General features: G+C 37.9%; 1 non-coding gene across 1 annotated transcript; it reads left to right on the forward strand.

Annotated features, from left to right (window-relative positions):
• Positions 1 to 15,330: 15,330 nt before the first annotated feature.
• Positions 15,331 to 15,417, forward strand: TRNAS-GGA (transfer RNA serine (anticodon GGA)). Its single transcript has one exon. It is a non-coding gene; the product is annotated as a tRNA-Ser (tRNA).
• Positions 15,418 to 26,706: the final 11,289 nt, after the last annotated feature.

Raw genomic sequence — 26,706 nt, forward strand, 5'->3', positions numbered from 1 at the left:
AGCTTTGCGGAATCTATTTGTGTTCAAACCGTCGCCCAAAAGGGTTTACTGCATAAGGCCCTTGCTTGAGAAGACGCTGGCTTTTGCGAAAAGCGAAAGCCTAACGAATGTCAGATGCGAAGCTCCGCACCTCATTAAAATCATATTAGCATATTCTCCTAAAGAAAATAAAACAAACCCCATTAAAGAATATTCCACGTTGTAGCCAGCTACTGGTTCAGCCTCTGCTTCTGGTGAATCAAATGGGGCTCGATTGATTTCTACTAGACAGGAAATAAAAAACATAATCGATACAGGAAACAAGAGAATACGAAACCATATCTGCTCTTACGCCATAACAATCTCACTTAAATTACAAAAACCTACACAAATTAGTACAGTAATGATAATAGGACCAATAGATACTTCATAAGAAACCATTTAAGCAGCAGATCATAATGCTCCTAGAGAAGCATATTTGGGATAAAGAGTTAAACTATTCCACCAATCCGTCGGTGTACATTGAGTTCTCTCCGAACCATACAAGCACGTCACCGCGCATACGGCTCTTTACCCCAACAACTTGCTTTAGATTGGTAACAGGGTTTCTTGAAAGGATGGACTAAGCTTTATAGATGCAAGTGCCGCTATCTAGCCTTAGCTTTCGCGAAGCAGATCAATCGCTAAAATCGCGGCTATGTGTTTTTTGTGGAAATCTTGTGATATGTCCTGCCTCAAATAATAAATTCACTAGACGATAATCCACTCCATTTCGCATCAAATGAAATGTGAGAGACCTATAGGCTCAGAACCTGCGCATCGCATTGGGTATAATTCGCTGAAATTAAGCAAACATCTGGACTCTTTTTCTGCTGCTATAAAAAAACAAAATAGGCTTTTGTTGGTTGTTACATTTTTTTTTTGAAAATATTGTTAAATATAGCAGATACCATGAGTCTTTCGATCATCCGCAAGAAAAACGTCTAACTAGATTTATCCGGTATCACCTATGGTTCTCATTCCAGAGGATCTGGAATGCTGCCGACTGGTATGTCGTTTAGTCTTTTATCTTCGAAGGAATAGGCAATATTTTTTATACGATGGGTGCTTTGATTCAGCAAACAAGCAATCTCAGCTGACGGAAAACAAAATAGCATACAGTTATTTGTTCTATCAACGAACACAGGAATGTAAAGATAACTGTAGGTTGTCGGCTGCCTAAGGAGACTTTGATTCGTAAAAAAGTTGCCTCATCTCAATCAACAGAGATAACTTTCATATAATATGCTTAGTGACTCCTTAACTGAACAGAATTAACCATGTTTCTGTAGCATGCCCTTTTCTAGCTTTTTTGCATGTATTCTTATTTCCAAACTACTTTAGCCCTTGGTATAAAAATCCTTTATCTTTGCCATCAGAATGATCTAAAAAGAAATTGACCCCCCTTTTTTTTTGGATGGGAACTCAGTTAGGGTAGGAATAACTGAGGAGTACCCAATTTGAAATCCCAATCTCGAGCATCTTTTTATCCACTCATATTATGATTATCTAGGACGAAATAATCCTTCTGACAATCTTTTCATTCATTTTTGGATACAAATCAAATAAATGATACTTAACATCTCTTTGTTAAGCTGACTCTGTTTTCTATTCAACCTTTTTCTATATCTCTAACTAAACAAAAAGTTGTTAGTGAACATCGACTGGTAGAAATATGTATGAAAAAAGGTTTATTAAGAAATATATTTTCTTTTTGTATTGAAAAGAAAACTGAGAAGGTTGAGATGGATCCAGAAGCAATCATTCTTTGTGGCGAACGGAATCCCGTTGGTTCAGATTGGAACTTTCTATGCAATTCCACTGTGCTATTAAAATATCGAGCATGGGTTCCCTCTGAAATAACCAATGAGGAGCCGTATGAATACAACGCTTCATGTACGGTTTCGAATCAGAGACGGTAAAATACAACCAAACTGTCGACTATCCTTATCTGGAAGTCTAAGTACAGTTGATATAGTCGACAACCAATCCAAGTATGGTATATTTGGATGGAACGGCGCCAACCTATAGGTTTCATAGCTTTCTTCATTTCTTCGTTAGCCGAGTGCGAAAGATTGCCATTTGATTTGCCAGAAGCGGAGGAAGAATCAGTAGCAGGTTATCAAACCGAATATTCAGGAATAAAATTCGGATTATTTTATGTCGGTTCCTACCCAAATCTCTTGGTTTCGTCGCTATTTGTAACGGTTCTTTACTTAGGCGGGTGGGATCTACCAACTATTATCCATCCCGGAATTAATCAGTTTTTCCTATCTATGAATGCTGACTATGATGTCTACCTTGGTGCGTTTGAAGTAGTAGTGAATATCATTATCACATCAGCCAAATCTTATTTATTTTTGTTTGCGAAAGGAAAAATCAAAGAAAAACTCGTGATTCTTTACCTATAGTAAGTTCCCGTATCCGTATTTCTCATAATGATAGTGCTAATTTTCTTATCTCTAGTTTCACTAAAATACTCTTAAGCAGTGCGCCGTGCATCTTTGACAAATTACAAGCCATCACGCTTTTCCTTCCAGGCAGCAAACTGTCATGTACGGAAATTCAAGCTAGCCCATAAAGTTTCTTTCTGCGCAGCGGAAACTGCTTATTTTCAGCGCCGATCCAACAATTAATAAATCAATAAACAATTAAAAAATAACTCATTTGCTCCTAAATTCACCAAATAACAAATGGATTGTACTTAGAGCAGGGATAGAAGCTTAACCGATTCTTTTACTACATCTTGTTAATTACAAAAAGCCAAAAACTAAACGATAGCAAAGCAAACAAACCTATCATTTATTCGCCCAACAAACAAGGCAAGCATTAAAAGAGAACAGCAGATATGAAAACTCAATCCTTTACCCCACAGATCATGCCATAAGCCCCATATGGCAAGGCCATCAAACAGAAAGCTTAATTTGCATATTGAAAAAAGCCTAGCAAATAAAATAACATTCAAACCCATGAACACCTCTATTACATTGCAGACAATTAAATCAACTAAACGGTCTTACCACGCAAACTAAAGTAATTAACATACTATTGTATTTAAATGTATATACAGTGAAAGTGCTTATCATATATGCGTTAGGTTAAATCCTTGCCAAGATAAGCCAATAATCGGAGCTTTAACATTTGCCGATAAAATAGGACAACATATATTAAGAAAAAGATACATTCCCGTTATCCAGGATATGAAATCAGAGCACTTAGAAAACGTAAAAGCGCAGACTAGCTCTCATTAATTAAATCCCATCCCTATTTTGCTTATTTCTTTTTAAACTCCGGATGCAAGATTCGAACTTACAGCCTATGGATTAACAGTCCATTGCTCTACCAATTAAGCTAATCCGGAACCCCTGTATGGAAATTTATTTTTTTTCTTTAGCCATATTAAATCATATGAGGATTAATGAGTTTAAGAATAACTAAAATGCCTAAACACTGATATTAAGTTTCAATTATATCTACAAAACAGCACAAAAAAGAAACTATGATATTTTAGGTCGATTTGCCAAATAAACTTTCTAGTCGAAACAATAGATCCTTAAGATCTGATATTGGCAAGAACTTCATAAATCCTCCTTCCCATGCAATTTTAATTGTTTGAGCATTAAAGAATGATTAAATCTTAAACGATATAAAAATATATCAAACAACTCGCACAAACGAAACTACCATTTTTAAAATAACAAACACCGTGCAAGCGGAATGTCTTGCGTTGCCCTTATATCATTTCTGCTCTTCGCTCGTCTCTAAATAGATGATAACTTCGCTATCTTTTAATTTTCTACTACCCTTAGACATTAGGCTATTTTCTTATCCAGTCGGAGCGGCTTTGGAGGCTCAAACCATTCGGACCCGTAATGGCTAAAACGAGATATTTTTGCGTTTAGTTAAAAGTTTAACCTGGTCAGGTTAAAAAACTCATTTAAGCAAAGTCAATGGTTCTTCACTATATGATATGTCACAGGCCTTTAGTTGTCTTAGCTAAACCAATTAATTAAGGCAGTAAATCATTAAGTCCATCCGAATGCAAGGAAATAGTCATTAGACTTTTGACTTTCTTCGGCAATTCTAAATGGCCCATTCCTTAATCCAGCTACCCGTAAGTTAGGTACTAAGGCAAAGTAAATTGAAAATATATTGATGGCCACCCGGCTCTCGTCTTTCAGTCCAAATAACTATCCTTATCCCAACCCTTAGCTCATGGGCCTCCTTTAGGCCAGAGAGTTGCAAATTGCTTTGGAAAGTCTCGTTTGTGGAAGGCTTTACTGTCATTAAAATAAACATTCGCATAGGACGGCTTCGCTTGCCTTCTTTTTCACAGGCAGCCTTAAAGCTCTCTGTTTGTTGGTTTTGCCGATTTTGTTTCTTTACGAAAAGAAAAATAAGCTGAAGCAACAAATGTAATGAATCTCGCAAGCAAACCCAAAAAGAAAATTCCGTGCACAAAAGTAAGCCTCGTTTGCAAATAAGCTAGTTCATACAAAGCAAACCTTTGGTCCTGAGCTTTTTGTGCTTACGCACATGATTTCATATGCTTCTAGGGGACATTATAAAAGTAAATGTCAATGCCATGAATATGAGTTTTTTAGGATTCGAATAGGGACTTGCTTTAAGCGCCACACTCAAAACGTACCAAATTGTTCAGATATGGAAGAGGCAAATGGAAGGGTTGCGAAAAAAGCTTAAATTGTACGTCAAGGTTAAGTCATATTTTATTAAAGAAAATCATATGGGCATCTAACAAGAACATATGGGATCAAAAACCATGAAAGCTTTATGCTAAACATGAACCAAAACGAATGCCCTATAAAGCCATTTGTCAAGATATAACCCTTTCTGATCGGATAGTGCGACCTGTTCACAGCGCAAAACCAACTTCAGGTCACATCTGTGCGCTCGTCTCCCATTCATCCAAACTCGGATGGCGGAATGAGCGAACTAGGTCTTCATGAAGGTGAAAGTCCTCCTCCCTTGAAGACAGGGTAACAGCATGTTCATATGTTAACTACGAGAATGGCATCCAAAGGCATAAAGCTGGGCAATCAAGAGATTCGGAACCTGGCGAAAGTAGGGAGTTTTTAATCTCAAGCAAGGGTGCGCTTAGTAATCATTAAACTTATTTCCGTTTTATGAACTCAGGTATTCCCATGCACGATGAATACTCAATTTCCATATTACAACCCCGAAGGCTAAACCAAGCTAAAACAGATAACAGGGAACCACAGCCCTAGCATATGAAGCGTCGAGACAAGAAAACAGGACAATATTTTGGCTCCTGCGTTCATAACATGGAACAGAGGCCAAGGAAAAGGGATTGTTTGTTTCTTTTCGTTTTTCGAACGCACCTCCGACGTAGAGCAGAAGCCTTACGGCCCGATGCAAAAGATATGGAGTTCTGGAATTGGGGAACCCTGTACACTCTTGGGATTGCGCCCAAAAAAGCTAATCATAGGGTGGACAGGAAAAGGAAGGGACAATACGCGAAAGCCCTAAAGTCATAATTAGGATATGCCAAAATGTTCCTGCATCCGATTGCGAAAGAAGCCCTAGCACATAAAAATAAGGTGCGCAGATAAGGAGAGACAAAGAACTGCTAATACCTTGCCTCTAGATCACAGAGAGCACCTGCTTTGTTACAAATAAAATATATGATCTAATTTGCCGACAAGTGCAAATGGAATAAAAGATGTGGCTTTGCTAGAAGCCCATATGATTTTCAAACAAAACGAGAGCAAAATCAAAACTTAATCATGCCAAGTCGATCTTGCTATGGCGCTATTAGGGCAACTTAATGATCAAAAGGGCAAAGTAAGTAACCAATGGCCATGCCAATAGACTGACAAACGCTTTATAATGGACTAAAGATTAAAAAGTAGATGATTTTGTGGCTGGAAACAACAAGGATTTTGGCCTATTTAAAAATCGCTTTTCGTTTAAACCATCTCCCATCCCTCGGCTAACATTAAACTTTATAGGCGAGTCATATCGATGGATAGACGAAATCTCTGGAATAGGGACAAGGGCCAAAGCCCTTTTTTTTAGGTCAAACTCCAAGCACAAAGTATACGATGTGCTTAGTGTTTCTTTGTTTTACGGCCAATGGACACTATGAGTGGAAATAGATTAACTTAACTTATGCCGTTGACAAGTCAAAACCAATCAAATAACCTACAGGCGGCAATTGCTATATAGACATCGCCATTTTTGAAAGGAAAAAGAAGAGCCTGCATTTGGTCATTTTTTCCCGGATGCATGGAGCCATACGACGGGAAACCGTCATGAGCGGTTCCGGATTGGCGGTCAGACAGGAAACTGATTGGTCTACCATAACCGAAATAAGACTCTCAAAAAGTTATATAAGTTGCCAAGAAACAGTTCATTTACATGAGTAAAAAACCGACGTATTTTCACTGGTCGCTTTCGCTCCATATACCGGTTATTTCGCATGTTTCGCATAGTTTTCCGTGAATTAGCTTCAAAAGGTTCTTTAATAGGCATAAACAAATCAAGTTGGTAACCACTCAGCTTCCCTAGTCCTCATAGGTCTTACCCAATCATTCGTTACGATTCCAGTTTTTGCGCTATGGTAGCAAGAAACAAGCTTTATATCATTTTGTTTGACAGGTGACCCTTGTTAGGTCACCTTCCTTCATTGGAATTCGCAATATTTTTCATGGAGATTTGACGATTAGAAACATCTATGTTTCTTTTGTTTATAAAGGGCTTCCTTCAGGTTTAGTAAAGATATGTTCTAGAGTCTAGTATTTTTTCCGAATAAACTTTCAATGCGCTAGTGCATATGGCCAGAGAACCTTTAATTCAAAACAAATGGGATCAAAATGGGAACTGGCGTGTTAACATGCATTAACAAACATGCTTTCATCTTTCAAATCAGTCGTTACGGGGTCGATGAGCTCATAGCCACGGAAGAGGTTCCCTAGGAACGAAGTTCTAGAGCACAAAATAAAGCTGCGGGATCCTTGCTAGTTGTACCTTGAACCCTTATGACAAGGGGACAGGTTAGTTTTCGATCCCGGAAGATACTGAAATCGAATCCCTCATGCCAGCCAAAAGCGCTTCTCTTTCCACTGAAAGGGCAGAAAATAAGACTAAAACAAATCCCACGTCCCTCCATCTATTCCATTAGCTGGGGTACTCGATTGTAAAAGAAAAAAAGCCCCGTAGACTTCCCACGGTATGGCCATTCCTCTTTAAAAAAGCTCACTGGTTCCACCGTTATGAGCCAGTTATTAAAGAAGCGTTCGCACGCTTATGAGGCAAAAGGCTTAAAAGGCATACATATGCCTAGTCATAGGCCCTCAACAGAGTTACAGCTCTTTAGTTCACCCCTAGCCACAAATCATCCCCGTATTTTGCCACATACGTGGGTTCGGTCCTCCAAGGCCTCTGTGGAGAGCTCAATTCGACCTGCTCATGGCTAGATCGATCGGTTTCGGGTCCAATAAAAACAACACAGGAACTTTGTCTCCTTGTGCTTGCACCTAATGGCTTAAGCCGCTGTTTCCATTGACTCGCTGACCCATTATGCAAAAGGTACGCCGTTAAAGTCATAATTATGCTAAGCAAAAGCCGACAACGCTAAGCTCTGCTCAAGAGTTCTATCGAATCCTAGTAACTTCACTAAAAAAAGCTATCATACCTTCCTAGCCTCGCGTATGCGTTCTATTGAACACTAGTGGCTTCATTAGAGAAAGCTATCATGCTCTCTCAGCCTCGCTCCTTCGACTGATGGTTTGCATCGAATTTTAAGTTTTCTATTGCACTCCCGGTATATGACGGGGTCTTTTCACCTTTCCCTCACGGTACTTATAGTACGCTATCGGTCATTGAGGAATACTTAGGCCACGGGGGTGGTCCCCCTTTATTGCGTATAAAGCAATCGTCATTTAAATACAGTATCCGCGTTTTATCATAGTAATTAGACTTGCTAATAGAAATCTACGGGGCTATCACCCTCTTTGGCTAGATCTTCAAATCCTTTCGAAATCCTAGCAGGCAGGCGCTTACGCTTCCTTTTCCGCAAGTCTTCCCCTTTTCTTTTAGGGGTTCGAGAAAACAGTTTTTTCCCTTTTCTTTGCCTAATCCATGTTCGCTCGCCGCTACTAACGGAGTCTCGGTTGATTTCCTTTCCTTTAGCTGTAATGATGTTTCAGTTCGCTAAGTTATTTCAATTCAAAACGAAGCCACAGCATACGGCAGGCCCAGTGGGCTCAAATACGGTTTCCCGAACGGAGATCCATGGATTCTAAACAATATCTCCCCATGGCCTTTCGCTGCTGAAAGCGTCCTTCCTTCTCAATGCCCAGGCATCCATTCAATGCATTTTTTTTGATACAGTAGGAATTGAACCTATTGAACACCTTATATTATAGGCTTATCATCTTCGCTTATGTCACACTTAGACTATGATTGCATTTGCATGAGTAAAACAAATACGTATAAAGCCCAAAGGCTTCGGTCGGCGAAGCTTAAAGTCTATTCTTGCCTAAAAGGCAATGCCCTGGTGGCTCTGAAGACTTATCGAAGCGCCACTGTGTGGATTCTACTTAATGTCTTTAAGGCCTTTCACCTGAAGAAAATGAATTATTATACGAGAATGTTTGCAAAAGCTAAGCTCGTCGCAGGAGATTCGATCGATCGCGCACTCGCCGGGATTTGACTATCGATCAGTTAAGCCAAGGCATTTACGACACGACCCGAGTCACTTACTGGTATTTGAGCATAGAAGGGGCATAATTGGCATAGTCTTTAGGATCTAGCCGATGCTGCTCCGTGAAGCAAGAGTTGATGCGAAGACTCAGACAGAAGGCCGGGGACCAATCAAATCAGGTGTTCTCGAATGTCAATACATCGCTTGGTCGAGTACCCGGACTCCGACCCTCGGCCTGCGGAGACGTGCTCTCGGGGGCCATACGTGGAGCGTCGCTCTACTGCAATAGATTTCGCGGAAAACCAGCTATATCCGATCTTGGTTGGCCTTTCCAAGCCGCTCTATCTTTCGATCGAGATTAGACTATACGTTTTCCCATTCCCAATGTAATTTTTAAGTTAGATCACGAATGCCATAAAGATATCCCCATTACGGTTATATTAGAAGCAAAATGTAGTAATAAACTTATTTTTAAAGACGTAATCCATCTGTTAGCCAAAATTAGGTCTGTCTGCTGCAGCCACGTCAATCCTAGCTAGTCATTGTTTGGAATGACTGCAGCCACGTCATTCTAAACATTGTCTAGCTTTTGCTACCGCATTACGGTTATATTAGAAGCAAAATGTAGTAATAAACTTATCGTTCTAAACATTGTCTAGCTTTTGCTGCCGCATGTATTAGAAGCAAAATGTAATAGGTAAGTTAGGCAAGGCGAATCATCTTACATTCCGGATACTGAGTTAACCGGTCAGAAGATAAGGACCGGGACCCCAACAGGCCAAAGCCACTGCTTTTGAAAAGACTTCTTATTGTAGTTATAGTCTTACCGTGATATGTTCTTTTTGGCAGCGCTTGAAGTGCTGGCCAACAATGGAGTTTTTCAGCTTAACGTGAAAATATTTTTGTCATTTTAATTGATGACTCCGCTTGCCGATTGCATGGAATGCAAATTGAAAGGGGATATCAAAGTCAAAAACCTCATCACTTTCATTAAGAGAATTCAGCCTCATAGCGGTGATTTACGGTCATCAATGTGATGTGATCGCAGCGTTATGCGAAAACAATCCGGACTGTCCAACCACGTCTCCCGGTAATTTCCAGTACATATGGCAGAAAAAGGCGCTTTTCACACATCGAGGTCAAAATGGCATCGGGTGTTTCACGTCTTATTAGAGTGCCGGAGATTTCTTAACTTACTTAAAAAACAAAAAAAGGCAACTATACTAAAGCAAAGAGGTACTGGGGCCATGGTGAGTTCAATTGATGGGTTTAGAGCGAATTTTTTTTTTACAACAAAGATTGCTATGGCGCAACCCGTTTGGATTGGCCGAATAGGTTCTTATTAATCGATTGTTATTATACAAGAATTCTTGTATCGCTCATGCAGATCTTCCATCTACCGGAAACCAAAGGATTCATTGCTTTTCCTTTTTTGTCGAACTTGTATAAACACAACCCTATTTGCACCTATCAGTTACGAACTTGCTATTGTTATGAAAGACAACCCCTAGGCTCAGTCACAGCAACGAGTACCGAACCGTCGTTCCCACGGCTACAGTACCAGGAGTTGCTGCTGAGCCAGCCCGTTCAAAACAGTACTTCTGTCTAGCAGAAACTATTAGCGACATCCCTAGAACAGTATTCGTATCGTGAACCAATGGCCACTTTTCCGGTCGAAGGAAATGCCTAATAAATAGTCAAATACTGCACTCTTTAGCTACTGTACTCCGGAAACAAAGTAAGGGAAAGCCCCGTACGTCAAGAGCTGCACTGCTATGAATCAAAGACTGTCTGCTCGCCGTTTCCGGCCAGTATTGCGGGTTCAATGGCTTTATACGAATTAGCTGTTTTTGACCCATCCGATCCCCAGAAATGGAAATTGTTAATACTGGCACTGTACCTTAAGTGGGAGATGGAATAGCCCGCATTCATGGTTCGAACAAAGTAATGGCTGGAGAATTGGTAGAATCTGAAGATGGTACAGTAGGCATCGCTTTGAATTTAGAATCTGATAATGTTGGCTAAGTACTGATGGGCGATGGTTCGACCATACAGGAAGGGGGTTCCGTAAAAGCAACGGGAAAAATTGCGCAAATACCAGTTAGTAATTCTTTCTTAGGCCTTTAAGCCAGTAAATGCTTTGGCCCAACCGATCGATGGAAAGGGTCAAATCCCAGCTTCTGAGTCTAGATCAATTGAGTCTCCCGCACCATATGGGAATTATTTCAAGACGTTCCGGTGGCGGAAAACGACCCGAATCTGCAGGAATTCGGGAAGGTTGAAGCAATGGCCAAACCTCCTTGAGGCTACAGCAATAACGTCATAAGCAATGACACTTAACTAAAGCACTTTATCCTCGCTTTCCACCTTTTATCTAGGGTTAGGAGGATCACGCGCCATAATGCCGGATCTCCATCTTTCTTTGTTGGTTGCTCTCCAGTCGCAGAATTATGAATAGTTTCACTAAAAATAAGTTTATTGGCTTGAAAAAAAAAATGAACCAATCCTTTAGCCTGGCAACCTGTACTATTTTTGCTGCCTCCAGCAACCTGTTGCAACTAACTTCATATTCAGGATGAAACAAGACAATTATGCCAGATAGTAAGGAATTACAAGTTTTCTGCACTAGAAAAAGCTAATAAATGGACTCGACCCATTATATATTTTTCCAGTAGTCATTTTAGGGACGTTTGCATGTACTGTGGGTCTTGCGGTTCCGGAACCATCAATGATTGGTGAACCAGCAAATCCTTTTGCGACTCCATTGGAAATATTACCCGAATGGTACTTTTTCCCTGTCTTTCAAATACTTCGTACAGTTCCCAATAAATTATTGGGGGTCCTCTTAATGGCGTCCGTACCGGCGGGCTCGTTGACCGTTCCTTTCATAGAAAATGTAAATAGGTTCCAAAATCCGTTTCGACGCCCATTGGTGTGGGTGGAAGGATCTCCTTGGCAATGTTTAAAGCGCTAGAACAGAAGGTGCGCCTGAAATTGAGACTTTTGATTCAAAAGGAGATGAACAGAAGGTTCAACACCCTTTTGATTGCACTATTGATGAACAGGTTCAACATAATCCTCCTTTTGCTAAATCAAAAGATGTTGAGGCAGAAGCTGAATCAAAAGCAGGGCCGTTAGGATGCTTAAAAGCAACCTCTCTTTAATGAACGAACGGTTATAAACATCAGAAACAGACCGCAGAGCCTAAGTAAGTCTTTGCTATGCCGTTGTATTTTTGCTTTTTGGATGAAGAGATAGTTTGATCTATGGATCTGGTCAAATATTTAACACTTTCTATGATTTTTTTCCCTTTAGGTATCCGGGGAATTTTTTTAAATGGAAGAAATATCATCATTATGTTAATGTCAATCGAGTTAATGTTACTGGCTGTCGATCTAAACTTCCTAGTATTTTCCGTTTATTTAGATGATATGATGGGTTAATTATTTGTTTTATTAGTGTCAACGGTGGCAGTTGTGGAATCTGCGATTGGGCCTGTCATTTCAGTGATAACTTTTTGAATCCGCGGAACTATTGCTGTGGAATTTATTAATTGCATGAAAGGTCAAGCGCTATTGTTTTTATTGGATCTCGTTTTTTTCTTTTTCACACAGAGCTTGCTTCGGCGTCAAAAAAGGTATGGTCTAAATTTATCTCTTAGAATCTAGCAAATTGGATAAAATCAAAAGCTTCTGTCACTCGACCACTTTCCGCTCTGACCCTCTGAGCCAAAATTAGGCTATGAAACGGCGACAACAAATTACGATAAATGGTATGCTTTGGCTCTATAAATGAAACATCATAATGTTGACAAATCGTGGTCTTCACAGAATCTTTAAGAAGACATTGACTGGCTAAGCCATGAATTTCTTACGTATTTTTAATCATTGCAATAGCGCATCATTTTACAAAATTATGATATTGGCGGTTTTCGAGATTCTCAAAAGTGCTTGCTGTCAACGCTAATATAATGACTTAGCTTTTACAATAAAATCGAAACTAAAATGACCGTGCCGGGCAACAAAAAAGTTTAATAGGCCAACAGATAGCACTTCACAGGCAGTTGATGAAGGATCTGTGGCAATCGTTTGAGGTGAATTGACAATTTTTCGTGGCGGAACCAACTTCTTTTATACTGTCAAACTCTGCACCGTCAATTGAGCTATTCAAGCCAATGGCTTTTCTTGTTATGTTTACCTTGTTTCTGGCTAACGTACTGGTGGAGAATTTTGTTTTTAAGGAATAAATGATACGATTCATCTAATGTATTTTTACAAGATCTTAGGCGTTTCGGTGCTGCAGAAAGCCTAATCTGGGATGTCTCTAATGATTCCGTATCTTGGCCGAAGATTTACATTTGTCAAATGGCCTAGGTGTGCGCATTTTGAAAAGGTTTGACATCTGCATGTATGTAAAGGTGATTCTTTTTAGTTAGTTTGCCTTATTGCTTAAAGTTGCTTTCTTTTTACCGGTTTATTTATCTGAGGCAATTTTGATCAATCTACTGGATCCTTTGCTAAGTAATCATCAATTTCATAAACTCCTTACTACATCTGATGGCAACCGGAAATTAAGAAATAATCATGCGGCCCACATACTGACAAAAAAATACGCGACCAAACATCTAAAGCTTTTATTTTTTCAGCAAATATTCTTTGAAAGATCTGTAGCTTCTCTGAAAATTATTTCTATTCTGAAAGTAGCATTTCTTTGAGTTAGCGTAGCTTTTTAAAGTCAATGAGCAACATGGACAAAAACTAGCGCTCCCTTACCAGCTAAATTTCCCTTGGCAGGCTACGATGCATTTTCTGCAGTGTATGGGTTTCTTTTGTCATGTTACTGTCGCACTGCTTGTGTTTTGCATTTGTTTGGAGGAAACGGGATTTGAACCCATGATACAATCTTATTGTATGTTGATTTAGCAAACCAATGCCTTAAGCCACTCAGCCATACCTCCGGTAAAAGAAAAAGAAGCAAACCTTTTCTTTATAAAATTCAATCAAAAACCCATTTTTTCACATCTAAAAAAGCAAACCTAACAATCCTTGGCATTCCAGCTGGATTTATGCCTTATTTATCTATTTATTTTCTTTACTAGTTTTTTGACCACTTCATCACAGATAAAAATGAACTGGCAAGCAGCATTATAAAGTATGTAACTTCGATCATAAGGATCAGTCTCTAAACGCATCGCTCTGTAATAGCTTTATAATGCTTCAGCATATTCTCCTTCAGATTGGGCTGACATCCGTTACGGTCGCCTACGTAATGTAATGAGCTCCGTTACGAAACCGTACTTGGGATTTTCATCTCATACGGCTCCTCCTGCTTTTGATATACAACCAGGGAACAGTGTTTGGAACCAAGTCTACCTTCAGTCTATTTCAGAAGCAGGGGCTAGTGTCTCCAAGAATACCGATCTCTAGCCATCCTTCTTGTCAATAAGATCATACCCGTGCAATAGGTACCATAATGCCTTTAAGAAACTTTATGACAATTTCTTCGTTTTCGACGCTTCGTGTGTTGCGGGGATTAGCTACCCCGACAGTCTCCGATGATTTCAGGGGTATCCGAGATACAAACGGGATGGGTTTTTGCTGCCCTAATTATGATGGATCCATTTCACAAAAGTTTGATATGTATTTCAAATAGTAACGGAGACTTTGTGTTGTCAGTTCCTGCACGTGATGTTTATCCTTTATGCTTACCTACAGATTTGCGCATCGCGGATACTTTCATGGGTCTAACCTTTGCTTAATACTACGATCTACCATAGATTGGAGCGGGAGCAGTGGGGGTTGCACCAATCGTGGATACACGACGGAAGGACTTGTTTATCAACCAACACACCTTCACCAGAAGCGGATCTATTAAGATTGTAATCTTATCAATTTGGTACAAAAGGAAGATGATTAAGTTCTATTTCGAATCGCACCATCCCTATAATAAATAGAAGCTTCTCTTTCTCTTTTACTCGTTGGTAAAATTTGCAATAAGATGTCTGCTAGAATTGTGAAAGTTTTATCAATAGAATTATCGTTTCTTTGAGATCTAGGCATAATTAATTTAATTCTTTCATAGATATTGTTCTTTGTTACGCTTATTACTGGATCATTAAACCAGCGGGCATTTTGCAAGAAGAAATCTTGTTATGGATAAAAAATCTAAATAATAAATCTGTATATTTCTAGATTTTTCTCTTTCTATCACATCATTTGCTACACTTTCAAGATGAAGAGACCCTTCTGAATTATTCTGGGTACAATAGAAAAACAGTATTCTGGACGTTGCATAAAACGGAAATTTATCATCGAAGGTACGAAGCCATGAATTTCGTACTAGATTCGTAGGTCTTTACCTACGGGAAGAAAATATCCAAAGTTTTTTTAAGAATTACCTTTTTGAAAAAGTCTTTGGCGTCAAAACTTTTCTTTTTGGAACCGAGATATTTCCCGTGTTTCAATGGCTTATTTTGGTTCCACTTCTCAATAGCAATAACAATTGGGAAATGCCTACCTGTGATGAAATTTCGTGCCCCTGTTTTGCCTCCTCAAACAAGAAGTATTGGATTCTGTTGTCACACTGCTATTTGAATCGCTACACTATGTGCATGTTTCTGCATGACGGGAAAGGTGACCGAGTGGTTTAAGGTGTAGCATTGGAAATGCTATGTAGACTCCCGTCTACCGAGGGTTCGAATCCCTCCCTTTCCTTTCTTTTCAGTCTTTGGATTCCCCCTCTTTTACAGTATTTAAACAAATTATGGATTCCCGAAGATCCAGCTTGGGATTTTATATAGTCCAAGCTGAAACTACGAGAGGAGCTACGTCGACCAATTTTTAAAAAGGAGTCCTTTACTATTAAAACAACATCAATGAATTTTCTAAAAAAGTGTAAAGCTCTTGTTGAAATCCGTTCGTTCTGCTGAGTTGACACTCTTTCCAATTCGATTTAACATTTCAATTTGCACTTATGACACTTTCACGTCGTGAAAATTAAAATAGTAGATCTAGTAAAAGAAAAAACACACAAAAAGTTTTTGAAATTTAAAGACTTTTTTTTTTAAGCTTTGCGAGAATAATACTCGACAACTAGCAACTCATTGATATTCAATTGGATAGATTCTCGATTCACGATCCCATTCACCGATCCTTTTGTTTCATCGCCTTCTGTTGGAAAAAGAGTCAAATGATCCGGTATTTCATTCCTCTTGGAGGATTCGGTACCAATAGATTTGAGTGTCCCAGAAGGGGTTAGTAAACCTTTCAAAGCAATAATATCTTTAAGTTTGCAACGATAGCTTGGTATATCCACTATACAATTATTTACTAGAATGTGTCTATGATTAACCAATTGTCTGGCTGCGGGGATAGTGGGGGCCATACCCAATCGAAAAACGATATTATCCAAGCGCATTTCAAGCAATTGTAATGATACCTGACCCGTTGAACCCTCGGCTTTCCTAGCAATTCGTATATATCTAAGTAATTGGCGTTCTGTTGATCCGTAGTTGAAACGTAATCTCTGCAACGCTTCTAATCGTATGCAAAATTGAGATGTTTTTCTCGAAACAGACGGGTCACCATCAATCCGTGTTTTATTTGGGTTTGACGTCTTGCTCGTAAGCTCAGGTAAATCCTTTAGACGACGTACTATTTTCAAGCGAGGTCCTCGATATCGAGACGTAGGGGCTCCTTTTCCGTAAACGTATTGCAACTGAAAATCAAATGTTTGAAGATCAGAGTAAAGATGATGCTGCAAGTACCACTCGTTTCACTCTCTTTCTCTCATCAGATTCGGTATATACAACAATCATAGCATATAATAGAATGGAGACAAACGAAGTTTCAGTTTGTTAAAGATTCAAATTCTCTGACAAAAAGAAATAGATAAAAAGGAACTAACAAAATTCATTCTATTTATCATGACTATCCGTTAGGTTTTTTAGAATCGAACCAGTAACCTTTGATTGATAATTGGAGTGCCTTTGAATTTGAATCAAATTCCTTCACGAATACCGGACGGCTTTTCTCGAATTGGGAGGTGCAAAACTCCCATACTCTAAAAGAAACGTGCAATTGTAATGAGTCAACATGGATTCGTTATAAGTATCGAGCAAAACTAAGCCCTTTTTGCTCTTTTCGGACCCAATTTATTGATTTGATCAAAATATTAAGGTATAATTTTGATGAATAAACAAGCAACAAGCAAGAATTGACCATATATTCAAAAGAGTCTGAATCGAAAAATCAAAAAAAATTAATTATTAAAATTTATTTCATACACGTTTCTAATGTTTTAGTTGGTCTTTGGGAGATCAAGGAGCAGTCGCAATAATCAATAAGAATTTGGAGCTTTGTGGAACGAAAATAGCAATTTATGGTAAAGGCGGAATAGGAAAATCAACAACTAGTTGCAACATATCAATAGCCTTGGCCAGGCGGGGAAAACGAGTATTACAAATTGGATGTGATCCTAAACACGATAGTACTTTTACACTTACTGGATTTTTAATACCTACAATTATAGATACTTTACAATCAAGAGATTATCATTACGAAGATGTATGGCCGGAGGATGTTACTTATAAAGGTTATGGTGGAGTAGATTGCGTAGAAGCTGGTGGACCGCCGGCGGGAGCCGGCTGCGGGGGATACGTAGTCGGAGAAACAGTAAAGCTATTAAAAGAATTAAATGCCTTTTATGAATACGATATTATTTTATTTGACGTACTGGGAGATGTAGTCTGTGGTGGTTTTGCAGCCCCATTAAACTATGCTGACTATTGTATCATAATCACAGATAATGGTTTCGATGCGCTTTTTGCAGCAAATCGTATAGCTGCATCCGTTAGAGAAAAGGCGCATACGCACCCTCTGCGATTAGCAGGTTTAGTTGGAAATCGAACATCTGAAAGAGATCTTATTGATAAATACGTTGAAGCTTGTCCCATGCCCGTATTGGAGGTACTACCTCTAATCGGGGATATCCGGGTATCTCGGGTGAAAGGAAAAACATTGTTTGAAATGGCTGAATCTCAACCTACTCTTAATTACGTTTGTGATTTCTATTTGAGTATAGCAGATCAGATATTGTCTCAACCAGAAGGAGTTGTACCGAAAGAAATTCCAGACAGAGAATTATTTAGCTTACTGTCTGATTTTTATTTCAATCAGAATAATGGAAAAAGAAAGAGTGATTCAGACATTCAACAAAAAATTTCAACAGATTCTATGATCATTTGATTCTACAACCAAGTACCTTACAGTAACTCCATGCATTTACTTTTTTAGAGGAAATTTCTTTATGCAAACTATCAACGTTACTAATTTCGAGTGTGAAACTGGTAATTATCACACTTTCTGCCCCATCAGTTGCGTAGCCTGGTTGTATCAAAAGATTGAAGATAGCTTCTTTTTAGTGGTAGGTACAAAAACTTGTGGTTATTTTCTACAAAATGCTCTCGGAGTTATGATTTTTGCGGAACCTCGTTACGCAATGGCAGAATTGGAAGAAGGAGATACTTCAGCTCAATTGAATGATCAAGAGGAGTTAAAAAAAATATGTATTCGAATAAAAAGAGATAGAAAACCCAGTGTTATAATCTGGATTGGCACATGTACAACAGAAATCATAAAAATGGATCTAGAAGGTATAGCACCTAGGCTAGAAAACGATCTTAAGGTCCCAATTGTAGTGGCACGGGCCAATGGATTGGATTATGCCTTTACCCAGGGGGAAGATACTGTACTGGCCTAACGGCGCATCGGTGTCCAAAACGTAATATGTCCAAACCTCAATGTAGGGAAGATGTAGTTGATACCGTCAATGGACTCGAACCCAATGAATTGAAAAGTAATTTATCCAACTCAAAAATACGAGAATCGGATAATAATTACTTAGTCCTTTTTGGCTCCTTACCCTCTAATGTAGCTTCTCAATTTCATTTGGAATTGAAGCGACAATCCATTGATGTATCGGGTTGGTTACCCTCTCAAAGATACACTGAACTTCCTTCACTAGGTGAAGGAGTTTACGTCTGCGGCGTAAATCCATTCTTGAGTCGTACGGCAACGACTCTAATGAGGCGTAAAAAATGCCGGTTAATTGGAGCACCTTTTCCGATTGGCCCCGACGGCGGGCGTGGATAGAAAAAATTTGTTCTGCATTTGGTATAGAACCTTGCGGTTTGCAAGAAAGAGAGGCTAAAATTTGGGATAGCCTAAAAAATCATCTTGAAATAAGGGAAAATCTGTTTTTTTTATGGGAGAAAATTCGTTGGAAATCTCAATAGCGAGATTCTTGATTCGATGTGGAATGATTGTTTACGAAATAGGTATCCCATATATGGATAAGAGATATCAGGCTGCTGAACTACTTTTTTTGAGAAACACTTGCGAAACAATGAATGTTCCAATGCCACGAATTGTAGAGAAACCAGACAATTATAATCAAATTCAGCGTATGCACGAATTGGAACCCGATCTAGCCATTACTGGAATGGCCCACGCAAATCCTTTAGAAGCAAGAGGAATTGATACAAAATGGTCCGTTGAGTTCACGCCCAAATTCACGGGTTTACCAATGCAAAAGATGTGCTCGAGCTTGTAACTCGTCCTTTAAAACGTAATTTCAAATTGGGAACTTTAAAGCAGAACGTCTTGCTGAGACAAAAAACAAATCATTAAAGAATTTTTCACTGGTAAATAAAAAAAACTAGTTTCTAATTAGTAATAAAAATAGCAATAAAACAACAAAAAATTAACAATGAGTTTCAATCTATCTTTTCTATAGTAAACGTTACGATTTTTTACTAAACATTTCCATTGAGCCCATGCATAGTATGAATGTCAAACATGCTATGCAGAGGCATACAAACTATACGTATACTACCTTCTAGACATTACGAAGAACATATTGACTCACGCGACGTAACTTATTTGTTTTATTTGTCCAATTCGATTTTTTGAATTTATAAATTAGTAAATGAATCTATCTATCTATTGACTATTAATTCCAGAATGAGGATATAATAAAAAAGGACTTTCTGGTAGTAAATAGTGTATAATCAATCGTTATTCATCAAATAATATAGGAGGGAGAATCGGATATTATTAAAAACAATAAGATCAAATTAGGATCTTGCTTTTTTGGAATGACATCATTTGTTTGGATTGGAAACGCTAGTTCCTTGTTAATCCTTGGATTTTACCATGGCCTATTATCGACACTACCCATGAGTCCTTCGCAGATTTTATGTGTAAGATCCTTTTTTATAGAAGGGAGCATCGGTGGAATCACTGCATTGATCGGATCAATGATTGGTCAATTACTTCTATTTTCAGCCATACTTTACTCCCCTTTGTATCTAGCGATATTGAAGCCTCATATCGCATTGCAGTAATACCATGCATGTTTTTCTACTGGTTTGAAACAAAAAATCTACCGGATTATCAAGTTTTACGACCTATAAGATCAATTCGCAATTTCAAAATAGTTGTTATATTCTTAACTAGTTTTTTATTTCAAATATTGAATCCAATTTTGTTACCAAATCCCGCGTTATTTGGCGAGATTGCTTCACCTCTTTCTATTTCGATATAGCAATAATCCATTGTTTCTAACAAGCAGTTTTCTGGGTTGGTTAATTGGTCATGTCTTATTCGGCTATAACGCTAATCTATTGGTGCTTCAAGTAGAGAGAAATTCAACGATACCGTATCCGCTGACTAAACGTATCATTCATAAAACTTTTAGTATTATCTTCTTTATCAAACTGTTGCTTTGCCTCGGTAGGGCCCCCGTATCTTTCTTGACGAGAAAGTTTCAAAATGAACTAATTAGCTACGACAGGAGCTGCCTCGATTTACCATCCCCTGTGCATTGGCTTTGTAACCCAAGTGGCCGGCATCTTTTTTTGATCCAAATAGAACAAATCGGGCTCTGCGATACAGAAAGAAAAGCCGAAGGAGTGATCAACGCATTGTTAAAAAAAGACAATCAACTTATTTTTTTGATAACTGTTTGGTCGATGGTAAACCACGATTGTATTTCACGTCACTATCTAGTGCGTCAATTTTTAGAAGACAATTAGAAGAATCATTAAAGAATTTTGATGTTCTACCGTTAGAGCTTTATTCATATCAGAATTGGATTTTAGATCAAGCGAAGAAAAGGGAAAATTTACAGAATGAGCTGAAGGATCGGATCAAACTTATGGAGCTGAACTCCATACTTTCGGAAGCGATTGAACAAAAAATTGGATTGAGGGACGAAGAGGATGCGGAAAGAACGAGCATATCTAAGATATATGATCCTTTATTAAGTAAATTTTTTAGGGGCAGGATTCCGACTCCACAGTCGTTTCTAACAACAAATGACTTGATCAAACCGATAAAAGATACATATAGAAATTATGCAGGAGAATTTCATTATAAAAATCGAATAGCTAATTGGACCCGATCTTGAAAAATTGCATCTCATTTAAGAAATGCACATCTATTGGATTAAAGTAGTTCATTTGTTACTATTTTGTTACTTTTGCTCGTATATTCATAAACATTCTATAACTCAGGAACTCGAATTCTCAAATAAAAAACACTATAAAGAAGTGTCTCGCCGGCGGCATTTGAAGTGAATAGCCGCCTTGCCAGCGATTTGAGTAAATTATCCATAATGTATGGATATTATATGCATAACATGGATGACAAAGACATATATGAAGGAAACAATGGGGGTCTACGATTTAAAGACTTTACTAGTGATTTATGTAGCTTATGTAGACCATACATTTTATGCCGTTCTAAAGAAGACAATGTCTTTTTATACTATTTCTATAGGGCAATTCAATATCATTATAATAAGGTTCAATAAATATCATGGCATAAAGTCCTTCATGCCCAATCTCTAAATAATGTGGATAGTAATAATCTAAATAGTGATAAGTAAAAATAAAGGTTGTTTTGTTTTCATGGCGGATAAGGGAATGCTTTTCAGATATCCAATAACCTTTATGACGGAAAAGACAATAGCAAGAATCTCTACGCATAGAAGGATAAAGGAGAGGTCTTAGAAAAGATCGTTTTCTCCGTTTCAGTTATTCCATTGATTTTCTAATCCGTTCCTTTTTATTTCTATATCAGGCTATGTTTTATTAGATAAGATCTTAAGAAGCTTCTCTAACGAATATAAGATCACCGCAAAATACTGTAGAACTAGGGATACTAACTATTTAAAAATTGACATAAATATGTTTATGATTTATTAACTATCTGGCCTGGGAGATGTGCTCGCGGAAGAGAATGCAGACCAAAATAACATCCGATCTTCTTTCTAGAAAGGGCAAGAGATTAATATGTTTTCCTTTCATCGTTTTTAGCTTTTATATCTTTTCCTTCATGGGTAATCCGTAGGAAAGGGATAACTTTCACGAGGTATTTGATTTTTCGGAGAAATCTTTGGATTGTCGTTTCTTGAATGGTTTTCTTTGCAGCGGAGAGGAAAATCCTAAAGTCAAAGGCAAATCTTCGGACCTGCTTGCTTTCCTCCATTTCCTTAACAGCCTTTCTTTTCAAATGAAGGGAAATTCCCATTTCCAAATAAGGGCTCTCTTTCTCAGATTGAGTCTTTTATGCCAAACATTTTCCCCTATTTAACGACGGATTTTAGATCCCGGAGCCAACATTTCTGTCTTCTTCTGTGCATTTCTCTTGCGTTTCTAGTATTCATAGCCGTGGACAGTTTATCACAACCTTCGCGGTTGGTTATTGTTTTATGCTTTAATTACTTAGGATTACCATTTTCTAATGCTAAGTATTGCAATGTAAGTTTAGGGTAAAGTCAAAGGCAAATCTTCGGACGTCAAATAAATGTTTTTTTTTTGCAATTAAGTCTAGCGATCAAATCGCATAAATTTCTTGATCTTAATGCTCTCAAGAAAATGACATAACGTATCCGATATCATTCCAGGCGGTACTCGTGCAGCAAAAGCATTTCATCAAAACCTTTGGGTCTAGTGAAGCCTGGATTATCCTTGTCTCTTAAAAAGCAGTAATACTATGCAATTTGATAGCAACTTTAGCGATTTCAATTAAAAACAACATGGACAGGCTATTAATATTTGATTGTTTAAGGCCTATTGGCTTTTATGCGAATCTGAATGGCTTTATCGGTGGGTTTTCGAGCCTTTCTAGCTGGTCTTTGGGCTTTTTTCGAATGAATGATTGTTTTCGTAATCGATTAACGGAATGGATTTGTAAACCATACGGAATCACTATTTACGGAAATAGGATAAGTAACTAATTTATGCAATTCCTCCGGAGAGATGGAATCTATCAGAGATACAATAGAGATTCACGATCGATTGGCTTCGGATATAGCTATAAAATCTTTACGTACATTCAGTACAACTAAACTATCTGGGATTTCGCGTGTTATCAATCCTTCAAAGCATTTCTACATCTTTAAGAAACGTGGACTGGAATGCGGGCGTTCTTCACGTCTCATATGTGTCCAATTGGTTGAGAAACCACCGATCCATTTGGAATTGATACAACTTGAATTAGTCTTTCCCGCCACTCTCTTTATCATGTCGTTATATAAAGAATCAGTATTCATTAACAATAAATGGCCATCTTTACAGGTAATGGATCCAAGCGCATTACGAGCAATCCTTAAGGATAAAAATGTTTTCTACAAATCCACAATAGCTCTTCCGTGCCTAAAGCCATATAAACATTTTTAATAAAATGGCACGAAAGGTTTCCGATAGCCTAAATGTGCGCCTGTATCCAGTAATCCCTAAAAAATGACTCTCTTCTCCTTTCTGGAATAATATTTTCTACCTTCTCCCTTTCTCATACATGGCCGATTGATTTCCGTTTCGTTCACTTTAGTCTAAAAAAAAAAGAGGCTAACAGCACACATTCCAATAACTTTTATTGACAATTGGCCGTCAACATAAGGTCTGTTTTTGATATTTATAACTGTTTGTATCGTTTGCTGATAGCATATAGTACTAAATGGCATGCACTGACAAAAATAAGTGCCTGCACTTTGGCTTAGTATGCAAGTTCTCAGAAAGCAATTCAAGCCTAATGGTTGACGGTACGGTAATGAAGCCGGGCAGACACCTAATGTCTTTAACCGCTATCATACCGGCTAAGGTCTGCCGGTCTCCAGATCATGGCTATGATTAAACATATTAGTCAACTGCAGGCAATCTTGACTTTATAGTATAATGAAAAAAGACAACAGGTTATAAACGTTAAACAAATATACCGCAAACTTTGGAAACTAATAGAAAATACGGATACTTGCATAATCTCAGAAGATCATACTGTTATGATTAAGATAGGTGCTTATTGTAGAAAAGGGCACTTTTATAGGCTTAGTAACTGAGGCAATACTGCCATAATTTCTATAAAGAAAACCACGCAAAATTAACAGATAAGATTATTGGAACTGAAAAAACAACGCTGTGTTGCTTTTGTTTTTTTAGTTATTTTAGTAGCCTTTTGGCTAACGATCTGCCTGTGTGATAACGTTTAGGTAACAAATTGCATTTGGGAAAGAAGGTCAGCTGGACAAACTGCCAAACTTTTTATTCTTCTTTCTTGCTTAACACGACGCTTAAACCGTTTTTGACATGATCGGCTTGGTGATTAAACCAAACCGATTTAAGGGTCATTTAATAAAGGTTTATTGCATCGTTCAAATAAATACAAATCAGAATTATAAAAACATAAGCCTATGAAATAGCTACGCCTGGTTCTAAACCAATTAATGCAAATACGATCAAAAGAGGGGCGAAATGTGCTAATAAAAAAATGCCTCTCATAGATAACATGGTCCAAGCAAAGCCACTTAGGATCTTGACCAAACTGTAACCCGCCATCATATTGACAAATAAACATATTCCTAAGCTTAATGCACAGGGACAATAAGGGATTAGCTCCAAAAATACTAGAAAAAGTACTAACAGCAAAGGTACTCCCGGCGGTGGTGAAAAGCTGAAAAAATGAAGCCCATGTGTTTAGGACCCTACTACGATGATTCCAAAGGGAAAAGAAAATAAAGGACCCAAAGTAATAATAAAATGACTAGTTACCGTAAAACTATAGGATATTATACCTTACAAGTTACAGAATAGTAAAAAGGTAAAAGTGACGGAAATCAATGAAAAGAACTGCTGTTTCGGGGCACCACTAATCTATTCGTTCACCAAATTAGGCACAAATTCGTAGATCATCTCCACTAAAAATTACCAAGCATTCAGTACCAAGTGTCCTCCATTCGAAACCGCCAAATGGACTAAAAGTAATACGAAACCTATCATGGGAAACATGAACGAAGAGGGATTGATAAATAAAAGATAAATATTTCCTATATGGATGGGAATCAATGGAATAATGGCAAATTATTCTAGTGGACTGTAAGCCGTGATGAATTAAAAGAGTTTGTCTCAACACAAGAGACAGTCGTTTCTGACGTTTATCGAGTTTCCGGGCTATAGCCTTTGGGCCCTGTTTCATTCAATATTTCACACCCCTAAACTGCAATCCCACATCCAGCCTTGAGGAGTTACTTATCAAGGCAAAGCAGAGATAACATGCATAAAAATATTCTTTCGCGATGCTGCTAAGCTTGATATATTAATATTTTTATCATAGCTTAATTAGACGTAAATTGCAACCATAGATATCTTATTAACTTTAGACTGTATGAATGCATGGCTAGTTGTCGCGCGCGAATTTGCTTGTTCGCTATGACAAATTCTTCCGTTTAGCTAAAATTTCTCAATATAAGCAAAAGAAATGGCCTGGCTAAGGCTATGATTAACAAACCAGTTCCTTTACAAGGGCCCAGATAATTACTTCTCACAAACCGCTATCATTAAGGCTGCAAAGAGGGTCAACTCTATTGAAACATAGGAAAGTAAACAGATTGCAAATAAACACCGAATATCTGGAAGTGTAAACGGAGCCACTACAAACGACAAACAGACTTTTAAAATATGACGATGATTTGGACAGCTCCTCAAGGAAATAACATTTGATCCTAACAAAGCAATCACTATTATCAGGGCTTAAGGGCACATAAATGGAATCAACAAGGTACAAACGGTTGGCATTGCGTAGTCAGAAATCTTAGATTACAACTTAGTTGTCAGCAAATCAATAAATATGGTGGTTAAGCAGTAAAAAAAGTGCCGAACACTAAAAACTACCCGGACAAAAGTAACGAGAGGAGATAAAAAAAGACAGAAAGCATTTAAGTAGAGCAATTTTCTATAAAATTCTCTCCCGCTCTCGTAACAACTAGAAATCAAAGAGCACCAGATTTAATGAATCGAACAAAAAGATACAAAATAAGGACGTGATATTAAAGATATAATTACATATGTACTTAATGCCTCCATTAATTGTGTACAAATAAAAAACAAGTCTAAATAAAGCAAAGGTTTGGCCAGTAAAAAAATAAGCTCTTCCGGAAACAGATAAAACATAAACCATATCAAACTAAAGCATATCAGTATCCAAAAGCCACGAATCCTCAGTTCTTCTACGATTGTTTCGGATATAAAATATTTCATCTATTTTGAAAGAATTAATCGATCTTATAGCGATTTCGGCATAATTTTATCTCAAAAGCGTGAAATGGATATAAACTTCTTAATTGTTGCCCACATATAATAATTATATCATAAAGGTCCTTTGGTGCGGAATATTGGACTTTTCTTTTCAGAACATTCATAGTTTTCATGTGCTTTCGCTTCTATCACAAAAAAGAGATCCAAATTGAGTAACTTGTGTAAATAATAAAAGGTATTTAGTTGACATTGCTTTATTTCATTCCATTTGCCATGAAAGGATATTTACGGTAATTCTCCAACCAAACCACATATTATCAATTTTTGTGCCTTGGCTAGTATATGGTAACTGGCTTTGTTACAAGCCAAGCTATGCTCATGATTGCCTGATTAGCCATTCTATATAGAATAA

The sequence above is a fragment of the Lygodium microphyllum genome, unplaced genomic scaffold (genome assembly GCF_053477565.2).
Source record: "Lygodium microphyllum isolate KBCC unplaced genomic scaffold, Lygodium_microphyllum_v1.1.10 scaffold_449, whole genome shotgun sequence".
NCBI classification, from domain to species: Eukaryota; Viridiplantae; Streptophyta; class Polypodiopsida; order Schizaeales; family Lygodiaceae; genus Lygodium; species Lygodium microphyllum.